The sequence below is a fragment of the Saccopteryx bilineata genome, chromosome 3, assembly GCF_036850765.1.
Source record: "Saccopteryx bilineata isolate mSacBil1 chromosome 3, mSacBil1_pri_phased_curated, whole genome shotgun sequence".
In the NCBI taxonomy this organism is placed as follows: Eukaryota; Metazoa; Chordata; class Mammalia; order Chiroptera; family Emballonuridae; genus Saccopteryx; species Saccopteryx bilineata.
The window spans coordinates 26,362,154-26,385,380 of record NC_089492.1 but is presented as its reverse complement, the minus strand read 5'-3'; positions in this window follow the sequence as shown (position 1 = coordinate 26,385,380).

Here is a 23,227-nt window from a genome sequence, read left to right as displayed (position 1 = left end):
ATGAACATAGAAATACATATATTCTTTCAAATTAGTGTTTCAGGTTTCTTAGGATATATGTCCCTAAGTGGGATCACTGTGTTATAAGACAGTTCCTTTTTTAATTTTCTGATGTGCCACCCCATTCTGCTGTCCACAGTGGCTTCGCCAGTCTACTTTCCCACCAGTACAAAAGTTCTCTTTTCTCCACATTCTCACCCAAACATGCTGTGTGTTGTTTTACTTATGATAGTCATTCTGGCAGTTATGAGGTGATATCTCATTGTGGTTTTAATTTGCATTTCTCTGATGATTAATGATGTTGAGCATCTTTTCACATGTCCTTGGACATCTATATGTCCTCTTTAGAGAAGTGTCTAGTCAGGTCATTTGTCCATTTTATAATTGGATTATATATTGGTGTTGAATTTTATAAGTTTTTTATAAATTTTGACATTAACCTTTTATGAGATGTATATTGGTGAACCATAAAAATCCTAGAAGAAAACATAAGCAATAAAATTTGGGACATTTATCATAGCTATATTTTTTTCTGATATATCTCCTTAGGCAAAAAATAAATGAAATAAACAAATGAGCCCACATCAAACTAAAAATTTTTTTGCATAGCCAAGGAAACCATCAATAAAATGAAAAGGCAACCCACTGAATAGGAATTCTCTAATTATTAACACAGACAATAATTGCCAAGAAAGTTCAGAAGAGAGAGAAATCACTCCAGGCTAAGCCAGCCAGGGGAGACCGTGAAGAGGCAGTCTGGTATGAGCTGAATGTTAAATAGTAGGAAGATATGAAAGAGCAGAGAAGTTACAGGACAAAGTAGACAGAAAGGGAGGCATTCTAAAAATGCCTCAGTAGATGATAAAGGATAAGACGAGGTAGGGACAGAAGAGTATGATAAAAGCTATGAAAAATTACCTTGTTTACAACAGAATATCAAGAGCAGAATAACAATCTAAAGGCAGGCAGTGCTCATTCACAAAGGGAATTTAGTTAGGTTATGTTTTAGTTTCAAGCTAAGAACTTTTTCTGAAAATATCAGCCATGAAAATCATAGCACTGTCCCTGGCTGGATAGCTCCATTGGTTCGGAAGTGCAGAGGTTGCTGGTTCAGGAAACATATAGGAACAGAGCAATCAATGTTTCTGTCTGTCTGTCCCTCTCTCTCTCTTTCTCTCTCTCTTTTTCTCTTTCTCCCTTTCTCTCTGGCAAATATCAATAAATAATTTTTTAAATTATAATGCTATTATGAACTGAATGCTTGTGTCCCCTTGCAATTCATACATTGAAATACTAACCCCATGGCGTTTGTGGGTGGGGACTTTGGGAGGTGACAAGACCCTAGAACAAAAGCTCTTAAAATGAGATTAATTTCCTTAAAAACAAAACAAAAAAACCAGAAGCTCACTCACTCCTTCTGCCATGTTAGAAGAAAGCAAGAACATCACCTTCCATACACTAGTTACCAAATCTGGATCTTAGACTTCAGACTTCAAGACTGTGAGAAATAAATTTCTCTTGTTTATAAGCCACAGAGTCTATGGTATTCTGTTATAGCCACCCAAATGGGCTAAGACAAATACTAGTTTGCGTAACTTGTTTCTGGTTTAGAATAAGTAGAAAGTAATCAAAATAACAGTACTATCTTTGAACCTGTCTCTAAATCTAAATTATTACAAAATAATGTTCACTAAAAAAAATAACAAATGTTTGTCATGGAACTTGAGGGGTAAAGTAGTTTGTTATAGAATGCTTCCCTGCTAGGCCCCCAGTTTATTTTGACATTAAGATTTTTTTTAAATAGTCAATTAGAAAAATTAGGCAAACCCTCTTTCCAGAATTACAACAAAATTCATAACTCTCAAACCATCATTCAAGTGTAGCACGGCCTTTTTTTTCAAGAGCTTTTTGAATGGCTCTCACTTGAATCAGTTAGCTTCTTATTTTGTTGTACAGCAGTATAAGCCAGAAAAGCTACAACCTCACCACAAATACACACACACACACACACACACCACAGAATTTACAGAAGTGTAAAATAACAGGGAGCCTAGTGTGACTATAAACAATTTTCTTTCTTCACTTCATCCACATAACTATTCCTAAACATAACGTATATCATGTATCTCCAGCATGACTTTGGTTATTGTTGAGTGTTATAAAATGACACTTATTGTCTCCAAGGAGTTTCTAATGACTCTGCCTTTGCCAACTTATCTTCAGAGAAACTTCACATTGATGACTGAAATAGTATTTGACTTTGACCCCAAAGTCCAGACCTTGGAGGTCACATGTCTTGTGTCTTCAGCTATTATGGCAGATGACATAGTAGTGGCAACTTCCAAGTTCTAAGGAAGATTAAATTTTGAGCTGAAAAAAAAAAAAACCTGAAACAAAAGTAACAATAGCAACAATTAGAATATTTGTTTGTTTGTTTAGTTTCTTAGTCCTGGTAGCTGTAATTGGACAGAGGTATATAGAAATATCTTAAGACATTACCCCAACAGTCAGAGGAAAGGAAGAAAAATTTAAAAAAAAAAACAAAAAAACCCCCACAAGAATCAATGAAAATAACTCTTCCAAGTAGCATATTCTGTCTTGGATCTAATGGCGGAAAAAGTTATTTCAAAATTTAATATTCAATATTTAATATAAAGACTATTATTTCACTCACAAAACAGTCCTTTTTCTCTGTGAAGAGTGTAATTGACCAGCAGAAGTATGTGAAACAGCTAAAAGAATCATTGCTTTTGCTTGGACACTGAATATATTCTTAACACCAAGATATGACGGATATAGAAATACTGATTTTATAGGCAAATGGTGAACTACAGCTTTTTTCAAAATGAGTATTTGCTAAGTTTCCTCACATCATGTATATACATCATACTGTCCTTATGCTTGCTGATTAGAAGAAGTGATGGACATAATTAATATGGATTTCTGTCCTTTAACTTATGTTAGTTACATATGTTTGGGATTTTTATAAAATTAATAGTGCCATGTTTTATGACTGACATTATATAGTCAAATAGAGTGACACTTAGAAGACACAGAGAAATTGGGATCCGGCTCCAAAACCACTGCCTCTGTGACGCAAGCACTGAGGAAGGAATTGGCGTGAGGGCCCGTTTTCCTACAGACACAGAGATGGCGTCCAGACCGTCGGGGGAAATGGCATCCACATAATTCAAGCAACAGATGCGTAATGACCATCTACGATGTACCAAAAATAACTAGTAGAGTAAAAAATATAATACTTATATTATATAATAGGAAGTCCAATCTAGAGTTGTTTGTTGATTTAAAAGGCAATTAGAGCACCTGAAAGAATTTAGTAATGTTCAGAGATCTAAGTAGGCAGACATCAACATAAATAATCAGTCACACTAAATTATGGGTGATCTTGATGCTGTGCATAGCAGTAACAGGTACATGCTTACATAGAGACAACTGATGTCACAACTTATTTGGGAGCCCAGATTGGGACTGGGTCTTCAAGATGAGGTCAAGTGACCCCAATCCTAGAAAGGAGACTTCAGAAACTCAAACACAGACCTGACCAATGTGAGATTCTGACTTCCTCACCCACTTGCACATTGTGATTTCTATAAGGTATTTTCCCTGCCGAGGAAGAAAGGTGTAGCCACGAAATGTGGAATAACAAAAGCTTTATTTAGTATAGCGCATCCTGGATGAGGTTCTCTGTCCGTGAAAGGGGGCCAGAGAAGTCGTGTGGATTCTTGGGGTGGGGGGAGTAATTTATAGGGTCGGTAGGATGATGGCGAGTTGATATGATGTGGTGAAATTTCATTGGCTGACAGATGGTCATTCTTTTCCAAAGTGTTTCTGGGAAGTTTCTTTTGGCGGGCATGGGTGTGGGCGGTTCCAGCCAAAGTCCCAGATCTGGTTCTTCACATGACCTTCCCCCATTGCCAACCGACCTCACATTCCGACTTTTTACGTTAGATAGGGACACCACTATTTGTCTGGCTACTTCAAGCTGGTTAGGTGCATTATGGGTAAGGGAGGTCAGAAGGTGGTGGCTCTGAAGGGACTTGTATATATGGGTATAGGAGCATCTGTTTGACCGTGATTCGAGAAACCTCTCAGATGTGACCTCTGGATGCAGGTTCCTGGAAGAAGGGATAGGAGCAATAGGAGGATCTGCAGGGTCTAACCTTTTGGTGAACAGAAGACAGGTAGGGCCCAGTGGTTCCAACTGCCAGCAGTCTCGCTACCTTCAGTATGACCCTGGGCTTGGTGAGGGTGATGGGGGTCTTCGAGTCTGGATCGCGTCAGTTGTCCATGAGGCCTAGGAGTTTGAGTGATGGGCCCACCTGGCTGGCTTGGCCTCCTATTTGGGTGGCTTGTCCTCCACGTAGAGGCGCTGAGGAAGAGCCTGTTATCCAAATGGGGCAACCACTCCACCAGTGACTGGGCTGCTTGCAGTTAGGGCATGGCTTAGTGGGCAGCCTTGGGCAGGGGCACTGCCAGGACCAGTGACCCTCTTTGCCACATTTAAAGCAAGCTCCTGGTGGCATTTCTCTTTGCGGTCCAGACTTGGGTTAGGCACTTTTTATGCCTTGACCCTGTTGCTCTGCCGGCCTCACAGCTGCCACAAGAGCCTGGGTTTGGAGTGTCACCTTCTGCTGCATAACAGGTCTGGCAAGCAGCCTCAGCCTTTTTCTACTAGCTGCAACCATTAAAAACTTTAAATGCCATGTTAACAGGTCTCGAATAGGGGTTTGGGAGTTGAGAATAAGGAGGGGGGGTCGGGCTCCTAGAAAGCCTGGCACCCAGATCCGGCCAGAAATGCTGGAGCCAGAGGCAGGGCAGGGCCAGACCTTCCTGCAAGAAGACCGGGGTTGGGCCATGGGGTCAGGAGCCCTGCAAACCCGCATGAGGGCCAATGGCCAGCAAAGGGTGGCCTGACAGGAGAGGGGCTTATGAACACAGCGGAGAAGGGAGGGGCCCCTGGCTGGCAGGGGAGAGGGCTTCCTGAAGGGAAGAGACTCGGGCAGCAGAGGTCCACAGAGGGACCAGAGAGGAGTCCCGAGAGAGGGGGTCAGGCAGGAGGAAGAAAGAGTTGGGGGTTGGCGAAGGAGGAAAAATCAGGAGTGGAAGGTTTAGCTGAGGTTTCTCTGGCCAAAAAGGGCCTGTGCCATAGAACAGGCGGCACAGAGATTAAGACGGGAGTGCAAATACTAGAAGCCCTGAATGTAGGGTATCTCCAACCATTTGCCAGTTCTTTGGCAATAGTTAAATTGTTGAGGGTGTTAAAATCGAAAGTACCTTCAGGAGTCCACCTGGTTTGATTATCCAGTGGGTATAGTGGCCCAGCCACGGTGGAGAAGAAGATCAGTTTCTTCTTCTTTAGGGAGGGAGAGATTCCAGATAAGGCACTCCAGGAGTGTTTTTGAGTCAGGTTTAGATTCCTGTGCTCCCAGGGTTGCCCTCAGCCTCAGAGTGGTCAGAGATGAGAATTGGCATCCCACAACTCAAACTCTGACCACCGGACAGGTAGGTAGAGTGGGAGCGTCTGGGACATCTTCACGGGCACACATGCACTTGGAACAAATAAGAGGTCCCTGATGCAGCTGCTATTACAGACAGGGAGTCTTGGAGTAAAGAACTGAGGGGAGGCTGGAGGCAGGGGACTTACAGCACCACATGCTGAAGTGGGTGGGAGGTCGCAGGTCCTGGTTCTTTCTTGGAAGGGAAGAGGAGAGGAGCAGCCTCAGCGGGCTTCAAGTTCCTCCTGGGTTTTGGCACCAAATGGAAGGTATTTTCCCTGCTGAGGAAGAAAAAAGGGCATAGCCACAAAGTGTGGAATAGCAAAAGCTTTATTTAGTACAGCACATCCTAGACAAGGTTCTCTGGTCTGTGAAAAGGGGCCAGAGAAGTTGCGCAGATTCTTCCGCGGGGGGTGGTAATTGATAGGGTCGGTAGGATGATGGCGAGTTGATATGATGTGGCAAAATTTCATTTTCTGACAGACGGCCATTTTTTTTCAAAAGGCTTCTGGGAAGTTTCTTTTGGCACACATGGGTGTGGGTGGTTCCCCCAAAGTCCCGGACCTGGTTCCTCATGTGACCTTCCCCCATTGCCAACCAATCTCACAATTACTATTCAGATAAAGAAAAATTTCAGTGTCTTTTTAGGGATAGGTTGAGGAGACACATGTGTTGTCCCAGCTGTTTCCCAGAGCAAGGCAGGTACATGTTTAAAGAACTTAATCACCAGTGTTTTAAATATTTCAAATAAAAAGTTTTTATTAGAAAGAGAAAACCCCCTTGGTTACTGGTTTTAAAACTTTGATTAACTGGCTCTGGCCAGTTAGTTCAGTTGGTTAGCACATTGTCAAAAAATGCCAAGATTTCAGGTTCAATCCCCAGTCAGAGCACATAGGCACATAATGGGAAGCAACTATTGGAAGTAAAACTGAGTGGAATGGCAAATGAATGCCTCTCTCTTTCCCTTCCTCTCTCTCTCTCTCTCTCTCTCAAATCAATCATTAAAAAATTTGATTAACAAACTAAGAATAAAACATTGTTCCAGAAATGTTAAGATGTTTGTGAGTGTGTGTGTGTGTGTTTTTGTGTGTGTTGCATTACCATACCCAAATCTGGTCCAAGTAGCAGAATAGATTTCAGTATTTGGGATCACCAGTAGTGAATAAACCAAACATGCAGTTTGTAATAGAATAAGTAAAAAGAATTGTGTCTTTTTTTTCCCCCAGGATATTTTATATGTTGTGTCTTACAAAAAGTGTTTAAGGGGAGAAATGTTTTTGCCATTCTGATGATGGAAAACAACCTTCACCTCTAATATGCTTCTCCAAAAGAAGAATGTGTGAGGAATTAAGTACTTCAGTCTTTCAGAATTCCAGTCAATGGGAGAAAGAAATCAATTCAATGGGAAGATAACTTCAGTGTTCATCAGTTGTTACAGAAATTGATGAGCCCAGTCTGGGTGAATATGAAACGATAAAATGGAAACTTTCTCTAAAAGAGTTTGAGACCTTAGAGTAAAGCAGATCTATTGTTTCTCAGCCTTTTGGCTAAGGTCAAGTGTAAAATAAAACAGATCTAGTTGAAGTCTTAGTTCTACACTTATTTTCTATATAACATTGGAGTAGCTGTGTAATTTTCCTGAGCATCTATAAAACAATCAAACCAAAGATTTAGGTAAATATACATGAGAAATGGATACCAAGTATCTGGCACTGTGACATTAGTAATAAACACAGTTACCATGAGAAGTTTGTAAGCGCTCCAACGAATTGGAGCTGCCTTGTCTCATAAAGATATTTGAGAACTGTGTAAACCTTCAACATTTCTAGTTCTCTTCTCCATCATGGACACAGGAATACTACATATCTCTGCTTCTCTGCACTTGGATGGTGGCATGTGACTCTTTGTGGCTAAACTTCTAGGTTGAAGTATTTAAGATACAATGCACAATTCTACTGGTAAAATGATAACATATTTTATGACAAGTGACACAAATCAAAAAGCTTAGTACACTGACCTGTCCAACTAGAGAGTCACCCAGACTTGCAGTGAACTATTCAAGAACAACAATGACCTTTGTTATGGTAAGCAAGTGAGACATTAGGTAGTTTGGAACTGTAGCTTCACCTCACATATCCTGACTGACACCAGCATTTAATGGAGACCATGACCAACTACAGACATAAGAGAGACACAGAGTGCACAGATGCAAGAGCCTAGGCCTTTGTCTTAGTCTCTTTGGGCTGTTATGAAAAAAGTTACCATAGGCTGGGTGGCTTATAAACAATAGAAATTTATTTCTCACAGGCCTAGGGGCTGGCAAATCCAAAATCAAAGCACCAACAGATTCAGTGTCTGATGAGAACCTGCTCCTTGGTTTGTAGACAGCAGTCTTCTTTCTGTATTCTCACATGGCAGAAAGAAGGAAGGCTCTCTTTGGGACTCCTTTTATAAAGGCACTGACTCTATTCATGAGGGCTCCACCCTCATGACCTAATTATCTCCCAAAAGATTCCCCTTCTAAAACCATAACCTTAGGGCTTGGGATTTCAACATATAAATTTGAAGGAAACACAAACATTCAATCTAAAGAAGAATTAGAGTCAAACTTGGATTTAAACTTTTCCTGTTTATTACCCAGGTGTCCTTGGCAATATACTGAGCTGTTTCTTCATTAACAAAATGCAAGTTACAATATCTTTGCACAGGATTGCTGCAAAGAGTAGAGATAATATATGTAAAGTACCTGGCACAAAGTAGGTCATCATCATCATAGTCGTCACTGTTACAATGAACATTTGCAAATACGAGCAGTCACTTCTCCATTGCTTTCTATATACCTGGCTGTAAATGATCTCCTGATCTTCTGGGAGATTTCCGCAGCTGGTCAGATAAGGCAGGGTGTGCACAATAGGGAAAATGGTCCTTAGTTCAGGGAAAGAGAAATTGGATCAAGAGCCACGAAGGCTTTACAGATGGCTCTGGAATGAAAACTCATTGATACTCATTGCATTTTACCGACAAGTTTTCATGAATTAGATCATCTCCTTTCTCCAAACCAGAACTTTATGAAAATATTTCTTTGCCATCTATAGACATATTAACAAAATGAGGATTCCCTGTATTGAGAATGTGCACAAGAATCAAAAACATTTCTTGACTAGTATATCCTAGGCACTGTGCCAAGTGTTTTACATACATTATCTCATGTAATTCTCACAATATTTTCATGAGATGTGTACTATGTAGGTATTCTCTTTTATAAAGGAAGCAACTTCACTGTAGAAAGAATTGAGGACAATCATGTGCCAGACACTTTTCTTAGCTTTGTAGGGATTGTCTCATTTGATCTCCAATACCAGCCTATGGAGTCTTATTATTATCCTGCATTTGCAAATGAGAAAACTGTGACTCACAGATCTGGGTACATTTCTTAAGGACACACAGTTTACAGAGTTACCATATATCCCCATGTATAAGACACACCTTCATTTTTGGCCCAAAATTTGAAAAAAAAAGTGTATTACATAAAGTTACTGAACTCAAATTTTATTCATCATAGAATTCATATAATTCCTTATCAGTGTCAAAACTTATAAAAAAATAAAACTACAACTGCTGTATAAGATGCTACCAGTTTTTAGATCCCAATAATTTTGAAAAAGGGTGCATCTTACACATGGAGAAATACGGTAACTATCATTCACATCCAGACAATCTGACTTTGAAGCCCTGTGTATAAGCTCACGTCATGGTGCAATGTGCCCAAGGGCCCTAGCCACGTAAGCAAAAATGGAGACCTAACACAGCATAGTTAAACCTCAGACTATAGGGTCAGATCATAACCTTTGGCAACACTGAGCACTAAAGTGTAGAGTTTCCCCCACACATATATCATTCAAAGTTAAAACCACCCTAAATTATAAAACCAAAATTACATGTATACTAAAATTAAAATATTCTCTATCTAGCTTTTCTGATGTCACAATTCTAATTATGGGTGTATAAAATAAAAACTCTTCAATATTTTTTGTGTCACCTCTAGGAAGACATTTTTGCAGTCTCCTATTTTTGCTACAACCAAAAGAATAGAAAAGTCATCCTCATCAGATTTTAGAAGAAGACATCAGAGGCAAATATTCTGAAATAATAGAAGTACAGCAAAATTTTCTCCGCCAATAATCTGACATTAACTCAAAGTGCCCTATGGCAAGAGTGCAATGTTTCCAAGTGAATTAAAATCTGCAGATCCAAATGAAGTCACATGGATGTTAGCACGCAATTTCACTGGCTAGTCAACCCACCTCTCTAGCCAGACTGCCTCAGCCTCCACTTCACTTACTTCTTGCAGATGTGGAGGTGTATTACAGTGCCCAGGACCTGTCTTGTCTTGTTCTTCAACCTCTGCCCCTTCACTGGTGAAAAATCACCAGAGGATAACACCTCCTCTCTGCCGTGGCTGCCAGTTCTCACCACGATAATGTAGCTTTGTCCAAGGACCATTTCATTGGACTTCAAAATGTGCAAAACTTTTGCATTGCCAAAGACAGCTGCACTTCTTTTCTTGCTTCATTTAAAATGCACCTGTTGTAAAGTACCCAATCCATAATTCCACAGGTTTTTTAGAGACACCAAGTCCAGATGAGATTTGGAGAGTTTTATTAAAGGAGGAAATGTATTAAATATGCTGGCCGCATATATCTTACACGGGGCAGCAGTCCCAAATCGTGTGTCTGATTAATATTCTAGGGGCTGGTTATATACCCTTAATTATACATGGGTGGGGAAAAAGCCTGACATCACGGCATAAGCTTATAACCTTTGTTTTCACCTATACAGGTTTGGGAAAAGGGTGAAGGGGGGATGGGACACAATTTATTAGCAAGTTTATAACATTTGTCTATAGGATTCATAAAAAATATTTCTACACATTAAAACTTACAAGGTAACACAATAGTAAAAATGTCATTCTACATATTAAAAGATATTCCTATATTTTCTAGTGTTCACCTGCCATTCCTTTGTTCAGAGATATATATACATTAACTACATGCTTTCAGGAGGGGAGGGGTAGTTTCCATGGGGACAAATGCCTGTAAATGGCCCATCAACATAATAAAAGGTTTAACTTAATCTTTTCTCTTTCTGCACCTGGGTAGCTATTCACTCACTTCCTCACAGGTGTGGGGGGAGGTCAGAGAATCCAACTCTCCTTCCCCTCTGCATTTACAATACAATGCCATCGGCCATCCTGGTTTTGATGCTAATCACACAAGTACAAATATCATTTTCAAAATCTCTCTGCATGCCTAGCCCAAATTAATAAAATATTCTTTAAGCTTCCTAAAATATTAATATTAATTCTGTAACTTTTGATACCTTATAACACACCTCTCTCCCCTCCTTGATATCACCTTTTATAATAACCTTGGTTCTGTACACCACTGCTTATGCTCTGTATCCTGCATGACTCCTACAGAAAAAGGCTCTCAGCTTCCACCTGCAAACGTTCTCCTGCCAGAGATCATATCCAGCCTGAGTTTGAGGCTAAGGAAAACCACTACATGTCCCCTGTGTAAAGCCAGTAGCCATGGCCACTATCACAGCCGCCTGGCCCATGCAGGTTCCACTGGATTCGGACAGTCGGTAAAGGAACAACAGAGCTAAAAACTGATGGGCCATCATCTTTAATTCTAGTTTTCACCCGGCGGGCAAGTAAAAACACACACTGGGCTCCAAAACCCACTCACAATCAGTGCTCACAAAGCTACTGACTTATCCGAGTTTCCTAGAATCAAAGGTTTCTAGCTCACCAGACTTATTCACCTCTGTTCCCCATCTCCTTCCTTCTCCATGCACAAACTCTGCACAAACTGGCTTCTCACTCAACACTCCGCCATCTTGACTGCTTCTCCTGGCCTCTTCCACATGGCCTTTCTTTGCTGTAAAGCCAGAAGCCACGGCCACCATCAAAGCAGCCGCCTGGCCCATGCAGGTTCGCATTGGATTTGGACAGTCAGTAAAGAAACAACAGAGCCAAAACTGGTGGGCCATAGTCTTTAATCCTACCTTGTACCTGGTGGGCAAGCAAAAAACACACACTGGGCTCCAAAATCCACTCACATTCAGTGCTCACAAAGCTACTGACTTGTCCAAGTTTCCTAGAATCAAAGGTTTCTAGCTCACCAGACTTATTCACCTCTGTTCCCCATCTCCTTCCTTCTCCCTGCACAAATTCTACACAAACTCTCTTCTCACTCAGCACTCCACCATCTTGGCTGCTTCTCCTGGCCTCCTCCACGTGACCTTTCTCTGCTCTCTGCTCTCTAATGCTAATCTCAGGAACCAAGAGCGCAAACTCCCGTTCTGCCCCCATTTTATAGTGTAGATTCAAAACCTTTGATCCAATATACAAAATAGGGAAGTCTCTGATACAGTCACTTCTCTGAGGCATAATTGGATTGTACCACCCCACATCAAAAAGGGTGGGAAAGGTTTAATCCCAAAACCAAGCCCCAGGCTACAATGATTCTGCCTGCCCACAGCCAGCCCCCAACACACATTAATATCACCTGGGCAACAGCCTCCACGTGGGCAGCGCCATCTTTAACAAAGTGAGCATAATACATTTTATCTGCCCAACATCTGCTCTCCTCTCTAATGCTAATCTCAGGAACTAAGAGAGCAAGCTCCCATTCTGCCCCCACTTTATAGTGTAGAAATCAAAACCTTTAATCCAATATACAAAATAGGGGAAGTCTCTAATACAAAGTCACTTCTCTGAGGCCTGATGGGATTGTACCGTCCCACATCAAAAAGGGTGGGAAAGGCTTAATCCTAAAACTAAGCCCCAGGCTACAAGGATCCTGCCTGCCCACAGCCTGCTCCCAACACACATTAATGTCACCTGGGCGATGGGCTTCCATGTGGGCAGCGCCATCTCTAACAAAGTGAGCATAATATATTTTATCTGCTCAACACCCTGCCTCCCTCATCTCTGCTCTCAGACACTCATCACAAGACGTTTCCCCTTTAATCCAAATCAACCCCCGTGGGTAGACAATGAAGGACACTGGGCCATTAGAGCAGCAGATGGAATCCCAGTTTAGGTTTCATGAAAATTACAGTTATATTGAAAACAGATTAAGTTTGACCAACAGAGCAGACATGCCAATTTATTCTTCTTTCTGGGACTTGAAAAACTCACTCAAGGGATCCTGAACATATTTCAAATCTGAGTTTAACCCTCCCCAAGCAAGACGCACTAATACCAACATCAGACATGGTCATCCATGGCTTCAGACTCGCTCTCAGTCTTCAGTAGCCTCAAGCATTCAGATGGGCTGAGTGAGGGGCAGAGCCAGAATGGAACACAGTGGGCTGTCATTAGACTACAAATAACTAAAAAGAAAAACATTTGCTTAGTTTGAAAAAACTGAAAGCTTCAAAAGGGGACTTTTGAAATCAAACAGAGAGATTTAGCTGTTCAAATAATATTCAATGTTAAATGTAATTAAAAAATAAAATTAAAAAAAAAGACAATGGCATTTTATAGTCACCATCTTGTGCAAAAAAAAAAAAAAAGAAGAAGAAGAATAAGAAGAAAATGAAAAAGCTAAAAGGAAATGTATTCAATGGTATTGATTCTCCTTTGAGATGGTCTTTTGAAATCGTACAGACCTGCCTGAGCTCACAACGCATTCAGCCCAACCAGCTAGACTAGCTGAATTTTCCCAGTGCGGTACAGTAGAGAGAGGCCACGGAGTCGACTCCACTCCACTTTCTCCGCAGGCCTCAGCTGTTAACTGTGAGTACACAAATTCACTTTTACGGTGAAAGGCTGCCACATTTCTCTCCCTATGTTTTGGAAACCATCAAATAACTCATTCCCTCTTTTCACAGGTCTTAGAAGAGAGTCTAAATCTTCACCTGTGGGTAAATACAAAACAGAACTTTCATTAGCAAATGAAGAATGCAAACCAGGAGTTTCATTTTGGTATGTGCATACAAATCACATTGAGGCAGCAGCTCAGTCAGGCCCCCTGAATGCAATAAGACCAGAGTCAGGTAATCATTCTTTAAATGGAATCCTGAAAATTGATTTCCTTCTTTGCATATTTCCTCTCCTGGAAAAAAATTCTTCAGCGATTAAAAGTGCTGAATTCAAGCAGAGTGCCTGGTTCACAGATGAAACCACACATAGAAAATTGGGAGACGCATCGCAGCATCCAGCACTGTAATTAAGAAAATTGTCTTTACGCTGTTCTATGAATATGAATCACTGAGTAAATGACTGAGCAGCACCGTCTCTTCACTACCAAGAGAGCTGGGTGCAGGAGAGAGGCCCCGGGTCTCCAGGAGATCCAAGAAAGGTTAGAAGGAAGAACAGTCAGAAGTCAATGCAGATCGTCAAATCGAGGAGCTCAGATGCTTGCAAAAAAATAGAAGATAAAATACATGAAACCTGCAGCTCAGCTATCGCTGGAACATTGATCTGGGTCAGAAAGAGGAGATAATGCAGAATGTCATGGCTATAAGGTACCTAGGAAAAGTGTGGGCTCTGTGCTCTTCAGAGTTTTTCCTAAGTTTTCAACTACCTGGCCCCAGCACAGCTCTTCATCCTTCCCATAAACCCCTCCCTACTCTGAACACTAAAACCACGATGTTTTCACCTCTTTCTTCTTCACCAGAGAGCAGAGCTGGTACAAGCCATTGATTCTAGGAGAGGCTGAGGGAGAAAGCACAGTGATTGTCCTAGGCTCTCGGAAGTGCTCCAGTGACTACTTGGCAGAAACGGAGCAGGGCTGAGTTAAGCGTCCCCTTGGGGAATGCAATGAGGAGATGCTAAAGACTGAGGAAGTTGATGGGGGAGGTAGTCCCCAAATTATTTTACAGTGATCCTGAATTTCCACGAGTTTAGTTTTTCAGTTTGAAAGGCATCACATATATTGTGATGGAAAGAGGTGGTGAGTCCACCATGCAAAGTCCAGATGGTGGATTATAGAGTTATACACCTCAAACGTATAAATGTTATTAACCAATGTTACCCCAGTAAATTTCATTAAAATTTTTAAAAGTTACAGGAACATTTTAACTTTTGTATCTGGTGTTTCTGCAAGGAGATATTAGTGAGACAAAAATGTAGAAACAATCTATAAAATTTTAATATTGGAAGATTAAATAAATTATGATATTATTATAGATGGAATTCTACAAGGCCATTAAAAATATGTAGCATTTGTGTAATGATCTGATTTTACATGCATATTTACATGTATATATATAATTTGGATATGTCATTTTTATGTGAATTTTTTAAATTATCAAGTGAAGATCACCTGAGCAAACTTATTTGTTTTAGTATAGGATAGTAAAAACCCTTAGATTTCTGTAAAACAAAACCTTTGTGACTTGATCAGGTTATGATCTGAGTCCCCTAGGAATCCAAAGGACTTCTGGGAGACAAGGAATCACAGCCCCCATGCTGTTAGGAAGACAAGAATTTAAGGTGACCTGATGTGTTTTTTGGGATTGCTCCCACCAGGGGGCATTGGCAAAGAACAGCGACGGGACATCTGAAATAAATTGACCGTGATGAGAAGTAGAACTAGCTAGGCTTTTAAACCGAACCTTAACACCAGAGCTGACGAGTTTGTATAGAAGGTCGGGTTCTGACACTGCATGTGGCTGAATTCCTCTACAACCAGCTCCCTGGGACACAGTAGTTGTTGAGCATTGGGGAAGATTAAAAAACTAAGAGGACTAATTTGAGGAATTTGGGGAACCCAGGTGAGGAATTTGGATGAAGCTGAGTAGGAAAGACGCGGACTCCATCCGCTCTCTCGACTCAGAACTGGCCAGCTCCAGCGCAGGCGCCAACAGAACCAGTTCTGAGTGATTCCATGTCTACCACTCAGTGACGGCTGGATTCCAGCTGTGCAGAAGTGTCCAGGACAGTGCCTGGGTTTTCCAATCGGGAGCCGATTATTGATCACAAATTTCTAAGTAGCTCCTTTTCTTAGAAGTATGCAGAGTACAAGCTTTCTTTCCGTAATACTGAACAAGGTATGCTTTTATTTTTTTCTCCCACTGTCTCTCTGAAAAGTTAGTCATTTTTGTTCGTTGCCTATCATTTATAACCCAGTTATTATGTGGTGTGATAACAATTATGAAAAGCGCTAAGTGAGTCAGGTTGACTTTAAGTTTTGTTTGAGTAAAACACAAAACTTTCTGTTCTATCTTCATAATTAGCTGTTCCTGTAATACATCAGTTGGTCTAGTTTCGATTGCAGTAACAGAAGCCATGACTCAGCAAGAAATAAAAAACTTTATTATTTCACATAATAAGAAATACAGTAGTTAACCACAGAGTAATTTGATTCAGTGGTTCAAGATAAGACATCAGGGACCCAGGTTTCTCCATGTTTCTGCTCTGCTGGCTAGTTTTCTTTATCCTAAGTATCCTTTTTATAATATTTTGGTTACAAGTTGGCTGCCAGCAGCAACATAGTCTCTTGTTCACATTCAGATGGAGAGACAAAAGTACTGCCCAAGAATGGAATATAAGTCTGATTGAGCAACTAAAGTCAAAGCCCACTTCTGCCTCAGCCATAGTTGCCAAGAGAGGCCCTGGCCGGTTGGCTCAGTGGTAGAGCGTCGGCCTGGCGTGCGGGGGACCCGGGTTCGATTCCTGGCCAGGGCACATAGGAGAAGCGCCCATTTGCTTCTCCACCGCCCCCTCCTTCCTCTCTCTCTCTTCCCCTCCCGCAGCCAAGGCTCCATTGGAGCAAAAATGGCCCGGACGCTGGGGATGGCTCCTTGGCCTCTGCCCCAGGTGCTAGAGTGGCTCTGGTCACAGCAGAGCGACGCCCCGGAGGGGCAGAGCATCGCCCCCTGGTGGGCAGAGCGTTGCCCCTGGTGGGCGTGCTGGGTGGATCCCGGTTGGGCGCATGCGGGAGTCTGTCTGACTGTCTCTCCCCGTTTCCAGCTTCAGAAAAATATATATATATAAAAAAAATAGTTGCCAAGAGAATGTCACAATCTGACTGCTTTAGGCTAATTATCCACACTTGGTACCAGGGATTGTGTTTGGTTCTTTTTAATCATTCAGAATACATGGTGCAGTAATAGATACCTGAACAAAATCAGGATTTTAGCAGGAAGAAGGAAGGGGTGAAGAATGTCAGATAGCTAACCAGCAGTCCTTGACTCAGTGATCATGTGGAGAGATTATTTATCTAGGAAAATGGATGTAAGAAAAAGAGGAGCTACGGACCAAGTATCACCTGGGAATAGCTGACATGCTTAGAAAATTGCAGGGTCCCTTGAACAGCATGGGTTTGAACCGTGCAGATCCACTTATATGCAGATTTTGTTCAATTGACACACATAGTTCCAACCTGAGTTACTCAAGAGTCAGCTGGAGGTTGGGAATCAGCACATATGGGGGGGGACAACCTAAGTTATATGCAGATTTGGGACCACTTGGGTAATTGTGGTCCCTACTCCCCCTTTCCTCCTTGGTGTTCAAAGGTCACCTGTAGTATGGGGAAACAATGGTTGTGGTTTGAATTCACTGACTACTTAATTGATGCCAGTAACGTTGGGCCAGAAGTCACACTCGTGCTAAATTCAGAATACCCCGTTGTATTCACAACAGGATTTCATTTCTCAGCCATTCCTTCATTATGGTGAGCTCCTTACAACAAAGCTTTTAGATCACCTCCCAAAAGACAATTGCTGGTTATTCCATGCAGTCAGCCATTCAGACACAGTGGACCGGCCTGTACCTGAACCCCTGGTTGGGTCCACAAACTAGGTTCCCATCTGAGACCCCTATGTAAAAAGCCCCCACATTAAAAATAAAATTAAACCAAAATTATTGAATAGTCTGCATATAACCAAGTCTAAGCTCCACTCTGAAGACATGAATAAATGATTGTCCAAGCTAAAATGCATTTGTCTGAATGAAGAATTGATGTGATCTGATTAAAGCATAGCCTGTTGGACTCCAAAAGCTTTTTTTTAAGTCAGAATTTGTGGTCTAAGGCAGTGATTTTCAACCTTTTTAATCTCATGGAAAACATAAACTAATTACTGAAATTCTGCAGCACATCAAAAAATATGTTATATATTTTGTTGATCTCCCCCCTCAAAAAAAAATAGATATAATTTTGATTCATTCACACCAGGTGGCTATTGTGTTGGCTGTTGTCATTTTTTTAATTTGACAATCTAAGGAAAAAGTGGTCAGTGTCCCTAATTAAATAGTCAGGTATTGCATATTTTAAAAATTCTTGTAGCACACCAGTGTGCACAAGTTGAAAATCTCTGATCTAAGGCAATTATTTGCATTTATAAAGCATCCTTATCCTCAGTTGGGAACTGACATACATACAGCTACTATGAAATGTGCTTTTTAACCTAGAGCTCTGCGAAGTGCTGTGAAATCACAGAGTAAACGCTAAATTCTTTCTGAAGATACCAGGACAGCCTTTACGAAGGAAACAACATTTCAAAAGGTCCTTAAAATAGGTAAAATCTTGAGATAGAGAAAAGAACTGACAAATACATTTTCAGGAAAAGGGAATTTTATGGCCAAAACCACAAACTATGAACAAGCATGAAAATGTCAAAGAATGTTAGTGGGCAGAAAAAATTATTAAGGTAACTTCAAAAAAAGGAATAGAAGGAAAGGAAAGGCTAGGTAGTATAAGAATCAATAAGGAACAGAATTAAGATTCTAAAGACACAGGTTTGAATTCTTATTCTGCCACTTAATCATTACTCAACTGCAGATGACGAGTGCTAACCTACTTTAACTGCTTCATGAGGTGATCCCTGACCAGGCTACAGCAGGCTGAGCACCAGATACTGACACTTCTATCAAAATAAAATGTTATTTTATAAAGGAGGTTAAAATGTCATGCCATCCAATGAGCCATTAATTCATTTGCTGGATCCCTCTGGAGACAATGACAATACAGACAACCCCAAGAGGACCTTCAGAAAGGATGGTCCCCCTCCTATCATCGCATGTTGACAGCTAAAATTCTTGATATAACCTAATTCTTACTACGTGAATTGTTACTCACTTAATTTGACCTTAATTTTTTTCAGCTCAGCATAAGCATCCTTCTTCAATGCATTTCACTTCTTCTCCTGTTTCCTGATGCATAGGTGAGTCTTATCACCAACAAGAAAATGTAAATTAACATGTTATTTGTCAGGATAACCTACTCAGATTTTTCATTCACTGAAGTTCTCTAAATTTGTTTCAGCTGTAAAATGGGGATGTTAATTCCTGACCTCCAAGTTAGGAATTTAGATATTTTATGCTGGAAAAAAAAGATATGCTTGCATGGAGTTTAACCTTTTTTGTCTTCTCTGTTTTTTTTCTTGGGCTCTAAACTGTAGTGGATTTTGAGGTCCGTGGCTCATACTATTAAATTCTCTCATGGGGCACTTTTCATATGTGACAAAAAAAATTCTTTTTTTTTTTTTTTTTTTTTTTTTTTTTTGTATTTTTCTGAAGCTGGAAACGGGGAGAAACAGTCAGACAGACTCCCGCATGCGCCCAACGGGGATCCACCCGGCACACCCACCAGGGAGCGACATTCTGCCCACCAGGGGGCGATGCTCTGCCCCTCCCGGGCATCCCTCTGTTGCGACCAGAGCCACTCTAGCGCCTGAGGCAGAGGCCAAGGAGCCATCCCCAGCGCCCGGGCCATCTTTGCTCCAATGGAGCCTCGGCTGCGGGAGGGGAAGAGAGAGACAGAGAGGAAGGAGAGGGGGAGGGGTGGAGAAGCAGATGGGCGCTTCTCTTGTGTGCCCTGGCCGGGAATCGAACCCGGGACTTCTGCACGCCAGGTCAACGCTCTACCACTGAGCCAACCGGCCAAGGCCCAAAATGAATTCTGAACAATAACTGTCCACAGTACTATATGGAATAGGCTGATAAATAACAATATTTTACAGAAAGCTAGAGTAACAAATAACATGTCAAAAAGTTAAGGAAGAATCTTTGACTTTCTCATGCATATAAAGTACTTGGTTTAAAAAATGTATTTTATATTGATATATTTGAATTAAACATGGCTTGGTCTGCTTCCTAAATCTCATAACTTCAGCCAGAATGAATTTTTTAATGTTAAAAGTAAATCCTAAAATAATAGGGTCTTTTCCTAAAATTATTTTTATTTTTAAAAATAAATAACTAAAAAACGCAGTCTTATTGAAACAAATAAAACACAGCAGAATCATGCAGAGAAAAAAAAAATACTGCTTAATGTTTCCTCATCTCAATCCAAACACTAAAGTTAACCACTGTTAACAGTTTGATTTGTATTTTTAGGCTTCTCTGTGCTTTCAGAGAGAGAAAGAGAACACATATATAGCTTGAGTCCGTTTGTTTTCTTTAAAAATATTGTATTAAACATGTAATTCTGTAAACTGATTTTTTTTTCCATTTAAGATCATTTTATTTCCCTAAAATCTGTACTTGTTCATATGTCTCAGGCTACCTGCGGAATCAATTTTTAAAAATTATTTTAGAGAAGATCCATACATTATTTCAGTGGGAGACCACCGATTACCTGCGTACCGTGCCACTGCATGGCTATACAGTGGTTTAATTACATTCGTCTATCAGTGACAACTGTGATGTTCCTAGCATTTCACTATCACAAACAATGCTTCAGTGAGCATTATCAGGATGTTTTCACACTCATCTCCCAACAATCTTATCAGATATGTGTCCAAAAAGAAATTACTGTGTCAAAGGGCATATGAATATAAATGTCAATATATACAGCTCAACTGACCACCAAAAAGATTGTATATATTTTAAACTCCAATCAGCAATATGTGAAACTAATTGTTTCCTGTACTTACACCCACATTGAATATATCAAGCTTTTCAGGTTTTTCTAAACTGATGATCAAAATAAAATCACATTATTTTAAATTGCAATTTTCTTATTACTAATAAAACTGAGCATTCTCTTTCTCTCTCTCATACAATTTTTTAATTCTGCACTTTCAACATATATAGAGTATGGTGACAGAAATGAGTTCATAATTTTTTTCAATAGCAAGGTTTTTTTCAATTGTTATAACACATTGCCTAAATAATTTTTGATTTTCTCAATGATTGGAAGTACCCATTTATCAAATACACTGTTCATACTCTTGGTCGGTCTTACCCCCTCCTAGGTGAGGGTCCTCAACAACAAACTTCAGAAAACAAGACGACTCTCCCACAGTTATTTTGGGGCTGGGCTGACACCCTAATATTTAAAACTTTTATATATACACAGGATGGATTCTGTATTCCATATAGATATTCCATATATATATATATATATATATCCATATGGCCATATATAGATGTATATGTATAAACAGGATGTACATACACATATATACAGGATGGGTCCTGTATTCTTCATCATATTTAATCAGTTTATCTCTTTCTTGCCCCAACACTACTTTATTTTAATTACTTTAGCATTATGGTTTATTTTGAAATTTGGAGATGCTATTTTACTCTTATCAAATTTCCTGTGCATGTTTTCCTACCAAAAAATTTAGAACCCAAATATCAAATTCCTGAAAAACCTCTATTATAATTCAAATTGAAAATGAATTAAATTCTGAATTTGTTTGTAAACTTTTACAGTTCTGAATCTTCCCATGGTGAAATATGGTGTGCTTTTCTATTTATACAAATCTTCCTTTTTGTCTTTCACTAAAGTAGTAGAGATTTTCCAGGTAGGATTTGAGCACTTATTTGTTTTCTTCTAAGAACTTTATATATTTTTTGTTGTTACTATAATGGGATGTTTTCCCATTGACCACTTAAATGGATTTTTCTGGATGTATAGAAAATGATAATAATTTTGTATGTTGATTTTGAATCTAGACAACTAACATTTTTAATTTTTTTGTTGTTTTTAATTTTTCTATTGATTTGAGAGAGAAAGGGAGAAGGGAGTGAAGGAGAGAGATAGAGAGAAGCATCAACTCATTGTTCCACTTAGCTGTTCCATTCGGTTGTGTACTCACTGATGGTTTTTGTATGCGCCCTGACTGGGACCAACCTGTGACCTCAGTGCCCGGGATGATGCTCATCATCCAAGCCAGCTGGCAGGGCCTTTCTTATTATCTTTTGCCTTTATAATCTTAACATCTTCAAATAAATACAGAGTTATAGCTTCTGTGTTACTGATCTAACAGCCTATGGATATATATTCTGTGCCAATGTATTGCTCTTACCTTATTTTTGAGGGTTTAGGGGCTCTTTACTAGGTGATTAATGCTGTGCACAAGGATCAGACCACATAAGCAGTGAAAGCCCCTGTTCTTACCTGGTTTGATATCAAGGTTATGCTCAAATCATGTTCTCATTTGTGCTTGCTTGTAATGTAAATTTTGATTTCTCTTGATTTTCTTTTTAACCCAAAATTTATTTAGAAAGAATTAAATTTTTAAGTGGTTAGATTTTATAAAATATACTTTTATTTTTAATATAATTGCATTATGATAAAATAAAATACTCCTTATTACATCTATTTTTAAGATAATTTTTACATTTAGTGGACTAATATGTACTATCTTTTCTTAGTGAGACTTTTTTTACCATGTATATACAAATGACTGTATATTCTCATTTCATGGGTACAAGTTCTCTATATATTTAGTAACACAGTTTGATAATTGCATTATTTAAATCTGCTATACCCTTCTATTTATTTATTTATTTACTTATTTACTTCTTTATTTATTATGACAGAGACAGAGAGAGGGACAGATAGGGACAGACAGACAGGAAGGGAGAGAGATGAGAAGCATCAATATTTCATTGCAGCATCTTAGTCATTCACTGATTGCTTTCTCATATGTGCCTTGACCAGGAGGCTACAGCAGACTGAGTGACCTCTTGCTCAAGCTAGTAACCTTGGGTTCAAGCTGGTGAGCTGTGCTCAAACCAGATGAGCCCATGCTTAAGCCAGTGACCTCAGGGTTTCAAACCTGGGTCCTCTGCATCCCCATCCGACACTCTATCTACTGCACCAATGCCTGGTCAGGCCCTTTTTTTATTTTTTAACAACTAATTTCTAATAAATATATGTTTACTTATTCTTGTATTTCTAATATTTTTGCTTTCCATATTTCATAACTATATATTTAGATGTATATTGGCCATATCTATTTGTCTGACATAAAAATCTTTCTGACCTCTAAATATGAAATATCTCTAGCTCACTTAATACTTTCATCTCATAAAAGATATATTATAGTAATTGATAGAAATGTATCTTTTTTCTATTAATACTGCCACACTCTTTTTTACTGTAATATTTTCCTAATATATTTTTTTCATTTTAGTATTTCCAGCCTTTCTATATCCTGATTTCCCCCCCCCCTTTAGTTTGTTTTATTGGTTGTTTTATCCATGTATACTTTAATAGTATTTTCTATTCCAAAACTTGAGACCTGTGTCATATGTACATTGTATTTGAAATAGTAGCAGAAGATACGAGAATGAAGACTGTTTTTTGAAATGTGGGACATATCACTATTGTATGTATGTCTTGGCGTTTGAGGATTTTACTCTAGTAATTTAGGTGACTGCCATCATTTTTAGGATAAGTTGATGGTACCAACTATAGCATAATCCTTCACTACCCTTTAGTATATTATTTAATATA